Source organism: Pteropus vampyrus, unplaced genomic scaffold, assembly GCF_000151845.1.
Source record: "Pteropus vampyrus isolate Shadow unplaced genomic scaffold, Pvam_2.0 Scaffold297, whole genome shotgun sequence".
NCBI classification, from domain to species: Eukaryota; Metazoa; Chordata; class Mammalia; order Chiroptera; family Pteropodidae; genus Pteropus; species Pteropus vampyrus.
This window is the reverse complement of record NW_011889078.1, coordinates 470468-479667: the sequence shown is the minus strand read 5'-3', so window position 1 is coordinate 479667 and position 9200 is coordinate 470468. Positions and strand designations below refer to the sequence as shown.

At 36.8% G+C, this 9200-nt stretch overlaps 1 pseudogene; it reads right to left on the bottom strand.

Moving 5' to 3' along the window:
* Positions 1–519: 519 nt before the first annotated feature.
* LOC105303041 lies at positions 520–1070 on the bottom strand (annotated as a pseudogene).
* Between the last annotated feature and the right edge of the window lie 8130 nt (positions 1071–9200).

Here is a 9200-nt window from a genome sequence, read left to right as displayed (position 1 = left end):
TCTAGAAAATAGATCAACATAAGAGAAAAATAAGTTATAGTGGTTCTGAATGTGGGCTGTGCATCTAGATTGCTGGGTATGAAACCTGAATATTCCACTCAAAGCTTTGTGACCTCTATATGTATCAGCTTCCTCGTTTTAAAGTTGGGAGTAATGATATGACATATCTCAACGAGTTCATAAATATAAAATGTTTAATTATGCCGTGCTCATAGTAAGAACTACATAAGTATAAGCTATCATAATTATCAATAAACTGATGGCAAAAAATAAAAACCCACATGATTATATGACATAATCCCAAAAAGTACTTGACAAAATTCAGTTATTCTTAATTCATTTCATCTCTCTCTCTCTCTCTCTCTCTCTCTCTCTCTCTCTCTCTCTCTCTCTCTCTCTCTCTCTCTCTCTCTCTCTCTCTCTCTCAAGGCTGCCTATTGGTTGCAAGGAGAGGCTGGGGCCCAAGGCCAACACCAGGGGGAAGCAGAGGGGCCTCTCAAAAACCTCCGGGCTCCAAAGGCTCTTAGTCATGCTGGAGGGCGAGCCTTTCGAAGAGATACTCGCCCAGCCCAGCCTGGGGGCTGACCAGCCTGCGGAGATTAGTCAGGTGGTCGCCAATCTACTTGATGAGTTTCACCTCCTCACCTAGGAAGTGGTTCTCCAGGAAGTCACAGAGATGGGGGGCTGTGAGGGCAGAACCCAGGGCGTGAAGATCCAAAAGGGCCTCGTTCAGGTTCTTCTCCTGACCATGGCGGCTTCCATGACATCTCGAGTTTTACCCCACTCATCTTGAGAAGTCTTCTACAGGTCCTGGAAAAGGGCGCGGCCACCACGCTGGTTTTGCATCTTCAAGAGACGCTGGGCGCCCTCGTGATTCTCCTCGGCCAATTCGCGGAAGAAGTGACTCACGCCTTCCAGAGCCACATCGTGGCAGTCGAAATAGAAGTCCGGAGAGAGGTAAGTGTAGGAGGCCCGCAGATACAGGTTGACCAGGTGGTTGACGGGTTGACCAGGTGGTTGACAGCGTCCTCCACCTCGGTGAAATAATTCTGACGGATTTGAGAACTCATAGTTGTTGGGCAGTAAGGAATTAAGCTCAAAACACGGTGATGGCTGGTCTCGCAGGCCAAGGATAGCTGAGAAGGTTCCGAAGGTTGCGACTGGAAAAAGGGTTGGAAGGTGTTCGAAGGCTGGATGTAAGGGTGTTCTTGGGTCTGTTCTGGCCAAACACTGTTAAAGCGAGAGACAGATCCGGGGAACTGCCAAGGGCACTGCCTTCATTCATTTCTTATAGGCATAATAGAATAATAAATACACCCTAAATGTTATATTTACCAGAAATATCAAACATATAAAATCATATTAAATGCTTAAATACTTGCTACTTTTTTTTTTAGTCTATATCAAGGCAGGATATTCATTATTATTTAACATTTGTGGAGATTCCAGCTAATGTAATAAAATTAAAACAAAGAATAATTATCAGAAGAAAATAAAATATACTAAATTTTTCATTGATGTGAAAGATATGAAACATACTTAACACATGTGACAGATTCTACAAAAGCAAGTTTTATAAATTTGAAGGATATAAAATTCATTTTCCAAACTTCATTGGGCTTTTTTCATTTATAACAGTGAAAACTAGCTATAAAATGAAGTGTAAGCAAAGATTCCAATCACCCTTACATCAAACTCTACGAAATGCATAGGAATAAATTATGTAAGAATGATGTATATATTTCTATGTATACATATACATAATATATATGCATGTGTATTACTTGAAAATTTACTGAAAGCATTTAGATCGGTCTAAATAAATAAACAGGTAAATAGAATTTTAAATCTGTAGGTAAACTAAGGCTTTTTCAATAAATGGTATGGGAAGAATTAGCAACCATTTGGAATAAAATGAACCTAGATTCCTGCTTCACTGCACATTTAAATAAAAATTCTGGGTGGATTAAATGTGTACATACATTTGTGTATAGTATTTGAAACAAGTAGAACATTTTCTTTAAGATTACAGAGGATCAAGGGAGAGATTTAAAATTTTTTTCAAGACAAAGTTTGTTTTAATAAATTTGTAGGAAGAAGTCAGAAAAGAAAGAGGCTTTGGAACACTGGCATGTAACAGCATAATAAAAGGAATGAAGTCCTTGAGGAGATGTGAAGGGAGGTGACGCTGATCACACCAAAGAAAAAAAGGGCAGTTCTTCATCTGCAGCCAGGGTGTTGGGCTACTGCATTCATAGTTATGTTTAAGGTTGTCAATAAAACAAGAACAACAAAAAACTAACATATATTTCTCTCCATGAAATTTAGAGATTGTGTCTGAAAACATTTTTCTTGTGAGGAGCAGAGAGAATTCCTCCAGAAAGGCACTGGAAAGAATGGCCTTTACCCACAAGGGGAGTGAGAGAAGTCACAAAAGTTGCAACATCTACACCTGGACAACTTGGTTTCAATAGCCTAAGGCTCTAAGTGCTTTCTTTTGTGGGTATGTGTGGTTCCAGGAAGCACCTAACTATATGTAATTATGATGTCTTCTGCCCCCATCCATAACAGCCTTTTTGAGATTTATGTGGCCATATGTGAAACCTTTTCTTGTTTCTCCACTGTAGTCCCAGTGTACACGAACTGAGGAAAACCTGCCAGGCCAGGAGTTACTTTGAAAACAAATGATTATTGTTCTGCAAATATTTTAGGAGCCTCTTGTGGAAATGGGACTGTAGGGAAAACTACCTTAGCACCAATGAGGTTAGATAAAACTCTTAATGAATTAATTTGAAAACCTCTTAATGAATTTGAAATTTATTTTCAATAATTTATAGCATAAATTCTTCCTTTTCTTTACAAGCCAAAGAGATGGCCAGCTGACTTCTTTTGGGACAAAATAGCTGAAAGAAAAATAGGAGCTGTTAAGCTAAAACCTGCTATGCCAAGTTGCAAACTACAGTAAATTTTCATGGTTGAGTGGAAAAAATTCTGAAAGACCAGGCTTATAATGGAAGTGCTGACAAAACCAGCTCTAGCAGCACAAACGCAGGACTATTACCAGGCCCTTAGGGTGGACTAGTTGATATCATTTGCACTTTAAGCAGTTTAGGTGTTAAATTGCATGCAATTGCACAGTGTGATAAAACACCCTTCAAAGATATGAAATAATCCCTCTTTTTTCCTGCACTATTTTCTTACAGGAAATCTTAACTCACAAATGGTAGTATTGGGTAATTTGTTTCTAGTAAAATGCAGCATAATCCATTTAGTTACAATGCTTATCCCGTTCCAGTGGCAAAATGTAACAGGTGTAGGGTAGTCTCAATAGACAGTGAGCCTAATTTCACAGATCTGAGTTTAGATTCAGATTTTCCTTCTTATTATTCCTTTACTGATTTTTAATGGCAGTTTAAAACCACTTGACCAAAAGAAAACAGGAAAGTAGCCAGTGAATTTTTTTTTATGTGAACATTTTAATGTAACCGCCCCTCTATCACCTCTCCTTTGCTAAGATTGAGAACATATAAAAATAATCTGTTTCATTCGGGGACATACATGATTTACTTCCTCGGTTTTGTCCACTAATGTCATTTTGGTTTAATTCAGTGAGCAACAGCTGTCATAGGCTGATTAACCTGCAGCTGGGCTGATTATACAGACATTAAGTAAAAAGGATTTTAGTTTTCTAGTAAAGCCTTCTTGAGAGTGACAGCCTTTCGAAGAGGATTTTCTTTATCACTTTACAGAGGTTGTCGATCTGGAGTTGACCAAATGAAGACACATTATGGTGAGCTCTATCTCTTAATGGAAATGTTCATCAGAGGAGTTTTAGTATTCTTTGGTGACTCTTGTTAGAAAAGATCAATAAATAATCTTTGATAATTTGAAGAAAGGGGAATTGTAACAACCAATGAAAATGGTTGACCAGAAAGATGGAAATGTACTGTATTTTTTATAAATGGTATCACCTTTATTGGGGTGGGGTAGGGTGGAGAGATTTAAAAACTATGTTCTCATAACGTATCAACACAGTAAAGTCAGGACAATGCTTAACTATTAGCAAGGGGTAGATACTAACTACTTTTCTAGAAATTCTATACAGAAGGTTCTTTCTGATGAAATGAAGTTGAAAGTTGTAAGTCATTATAGCCATCCAACCATCTATCCATTCATTCACCCATCCATTCACCTGTACATCATTCATTCACCCATGAAATATTCATTTGCTATTTTTCTATGCCAGACATAGGTAGGTCGATGCTAGGTACCAAGCAATGAACAGTGAATAACATTTGATCCTTATCTTCAAAGAACTTATAGAACAGTGAGAGAGACATTCAATAACAGTAAATGCATCGATAGCAAAATTAAAAAAACAAAATTGTAAAAGCACTTTTTTACAAGAGTAAAAAACAAAATGTAGCAAGCAAATGCTGTTTTTATGAATGGATTCAAAGTGAATACGATGTGATTGTTTACCTGTATCACTTTCTAGATAGCTATGTGAACGGCAGGAACTCAGAAATAACAACTCTCAACTCAGTGGGCTAAGGAACCACAGGGAATCAGAACAATTGTTACTGCTGATTGAACCACAAATGTATGGACATGGCAAAAATGTTGCAACAAAATTTTTGAAATATTAGAGACAGTTATGTATCACTGAAGCTACTACAGTGAACTTCAGCTAAGAAACATGGTTGGAGAATGTGGCAATCTTTTAAATATTTTCCACCTAATTGATCTAAGCAGCTCAATAGCCTCAGGCAAAGTTACCCAGGCTTGAATGCAGGTGCTTATATTTTTAGACTTTTTTTCACTCAAGCATAATGGTGTTGCTTGCTGATTGCTGAGCCTGGGGATCTATGTCTATTGTCCTGGATGAGGCTGGGAATATTCTTCAACTCATAGTTTGGATCTTCAGGAAGTTTTGAATATCTTTCAAGTAACCACTCTTAAACATGTGTTTGTGTCCTTCCAGTTTCATTGTGTTTATTTACACACACACACACACACACACACACACACGCGCGCGCGCGCATAGGATTTTTTTTTAACATAAACAGAATCATGGTTCTGTAATTTGTTTTCAAACAAAATTCAGAGGAATAGTTGTCATCAACTGCAGTATCAATAAATTTTGAAAGATATCTAATAAATATAGAGAAGGGGATTGTCGTAGACCTCAGGTGATTATGTCTATAGCTCTTGGTAGCAAGGCTTTAAAGTAATTGACAGGGGACCTCAAAAAAGCCACCATCTCAATGCATGGGTGGGTTTGCCCAGAAGAGGAAGTACCCAGAGGGTGGGTAGAAGGGAACTTTAAAGTTTTCTTTTCAGTTGAAAACTTTCCCAACTGTTTAAATGTTAGACATCTTTACGATTATTATTAGGTTTTTGTATCTTCAGACTTGGGCTTAACAAGGTTAATAACCTTTGAAATAGAAAATTTTCACAAGATATGTTTAGTCATGTTTCTCCTTTCATTTTGCCTAGTACTAAGTGGGCTCTTTCAGTTTCAACAATTGAGTCTTAAGAGAAATTCCTTTTTTTAATTCTCCCTTCTGTTCTGCTTCATTTTTCTGGAATGAACACACACACACACACACACACACACACACACACACACGTAAAATCTGTATCTTCTGGTGCTATCTTTTTTTCCTTCATCATTATCGTTATGATTTCATTCTGCTGTCAGAATATATAGAGCTGATATTTTATTTTATTTACTACCTCCGCAGCATTTTAAAATTCAGTATGTTTTTTTCTTCCATTTTAGAATTCCTTTATTGCTGAAATGAAGATAATATCTTCCTTATAGTAGTATGTGAATTAAATTAGGATGCAAAATTAGTGCTTAGTAAATTCTAGTTATTATTGAATTCTGGTAAGAAAATGTATTCTATAAATGTTCTCTTTTGGAAATTACTGAGGCTTATTTTGTTTCTTAGTGCATGATTACTTTTTTTCTGAGTTCTTTAGAAAAAAAATGTGTGTTCAGTTAGGTACAAAGCTCTCTGTATAAGTTTACTAAGTACATTTGTTAATTATTCATTTAGTTCTGGTCATGTCAGATTTTAAGCTATGTCACTCCATAATCGAGTTTCATCAAATTACTCTTATATTGTTGATGTTTTTTACTTTATATATTTTGGTGAGACATCTATTGGTACATAAAAGCTCCTGCTATGCATCTTTGAAATTTTAACCTTATAAAATATCCAGCCTCGCTTTTCCTCATTCCTCATTCCTGATTTTAAGATGAATTCTACTTATCTTTTATGATTATTTGTGCTGGAAATCTCATGCTTTCTTCCCAGATCCACTCTGCACCCTTTTCTGTTCTGCTCTGCCTCTAGATGCTGTTTTGTATGGACCACACATATCAAGAGGTGCCCTTGTCCCCTGGCTTCTAGTTGGATTAGGCTAGCGGGGAGCACTGACAGGACATTCCAGGGAGGAAGGAGAATGAAATTGGGACACCTATTCCACAGACTCCTTCTTTGTGGAATTGCCATGTTACTATAAGTTTTCACTAAAGGTCACAGATGAAGCTTCTGGGTTCAAGAAAGAGCAACCTCCCTTTACCCATGCAGACCTAGGCTAGGGGTGGTAATAATTTCTTACTATAACGAGTGTTGTTGGTTTTCCTAAACCCTACTCATCCTTTGTAGATAATTCCTTTTATTAAACTCTCTTCAAACTATCTAAGCTGAACATGCTAATATTTACTACCAAGATACTTACTGATATATTATTTTTAAGCTTGCTTTATTTTTATTTCTGATATATTTTTACTTTTTTCTTTATTTTCAATCTTTCTGTGTCATTTTATTTTAAGCTTGTGCCTAAAAAACAGCATTTATGTATTTTCTTTTTTGTTTATTGAAACTGCATGTTTGGTCTTTTAAAAGGGGCTTTTTAGTCAATTTATATTTATTATAAATTCTGATATATCTTATTCCTAACATCTTACTTTTTGGTTTCTTTTCTTCCTATTTGCATTTATTTAATTTTTGACTTCTATGAAATGATCGTGTTGACTTTGTTTCTTTAAGAAAATCTTTTTAGTGGTTTAGAAATGTTATATTCTATTTCTTATTTTTTTCTCTAGTTCTATAAAATATTTGACTTTATGTTTCATTAAAATCATAAAGAATACTGATAATTTAATCTTCACACAAGATTGGACTTTGGCATACTTTCATTCCCCCCAATTCTAAATATTTTTATTTTTATTTTTTTTAAAAATATATTTTATTTTCAAATATAGTTGGCATACAATATTATGTTAGTTTCAGGTGTACAATATAGTGATTAGACATCTATATAACTCACAAAGTGATCGCCCCAATAAATCTAGTACCCCTCTGACACCATAGTTATTACAATATTATTGGCTATATTCCTTTTGCTATACTTTTATATCTCCATGACTATTTTGTAACCACAAATTTCTGCTGCTTAGTCTCTTCCCTTTTTTCACCAAACCCTAAATCCTCCTTCCATCTAGTAACCTTCATAATGTTCTCTGTATCTATGAGCTTGTTTCTATTTGTTTGTTAGTTTGTTTGTTTGTTTGTTTGTTTTGCTCTTTAAATTCCACATGTATGAGAAATCATATGGCATTTATCTTTCTCTAGCTGACTTACTCCTCTCAGCACAGTACCCTCTAGGTCCATCATGAAATATCTTTTTCCATCCCTTTACTTTCCATCTGTGTGTGTCTTCTATTCAGAAGGGAGTCTCTTGTAGGCGGCCTATGTAAGGGTCTTGTTTTTTTATCCATTCATCCACCCTATCTTTTGATTGGAGCATTTAATTAGTTTTTATTTGAAGTGCCTGTTGATAGATATGTAGTTATTGCCATTCTTTATTCACATTTTTGATACATATTTTTTCTTCTTAAAGAAGTCTCTCCAACATTTCCTGTAGTACTGGCTTGGTGATGATGAACTCCTTTAACTTTTTCTTGTCTGGGAAGTTCTTTATCCTTTGATTCTAAATGATAGCTTTGCTGGGTAGAGTAATCTTGGTTGTATGTCCTGGGTTTTCATCACTGTATATTTTGTGTCAGCCCCTTCTGGCCTGCAAAATTTCTGTTGGGAAATCAGCTGACTGTCTTATAGGAGCTCCCTTGTAGGTAACTGATTGTTTTTCTCTTGCTGCTTTTAAGATTCTCTCCTTTTATTTAAACTTTGACATTTTAATTATGATTGTCTTGGTGTGAGCCTCTTTGGGTTCATCTTGCTTGGGACTCTGTGCTTCTTGGAGTTGTATGTCTATTTCCTTCATTAGGTTAGGGAAATTTTCCATCATTATTTCTTCAAATAGGTTTTCAGTTTCTCTCTCTCGTCTCCTGATCCGCTATGACGCAAATGTTGGTATTTGTTGGATTTTTTTTTCTTGTTGCTGTTCTGTTTGAGTGTCCTCCACTACACCATCTTCTATATCAGTGATTCATTCCTTCACTTAATCCACTCTGTTAATTCCCTCTAATGTATTCATTCCAGATATTGTAGTCTTCATTTCTGACTGGTTCCCTTTTATGTTTTACATCTTCATCTTTATGTTTTCTATCTCTTTGTTAAAGTTATAAGAGAGTTCATCTACTCTTCTTCTCAGTTCATTGAGCATCCTTATAACCTGTGTTTTAAAAAGAGAGAAAGCTTTCCCTTCAGCCCCTGCCCTGAAGCCCGACAACTCATTGTCTCCCTGTATGTCTCTGGCAATCCTTGAGCAACTGCCCCAGCACTGGAGCTCAGAGCGAGTGAGTCTGTCAACGAGTAAGGCTAGGCATGGCCCTTTAAGTGGAAGGTCTTTGCTTTCCGCAGTACTCTGTCTCACTCAGCCACAACTTTTGCTGGTTTTCATAGCCAGAGGTTGTGGGAACTTCTCTTCCCAGTGCTGGAACCCTGGGCTGGTGAGCCCAGTGGGCCGGGCCTCATCGCTTCTCCCGGGACGGGGATCTACAGCCAAGATAGCCTTCCAAATTCTTGATTGCCACATGTAGTTGTGGGACCAGGCCATTTTACATCTCTGCCCCTCCTACTAGTTTGAAGTGACCTCTTATTTTTATCCCTAGTTATAGGGCTTCTGTTCAGCTAGACCTCAGGCAACTCCATGTACTGGTTGCTCTGCAGTTTTGTTATAATTTTGGTGTGGTTGTGAGAGGAGACATCCACAGCTACTGC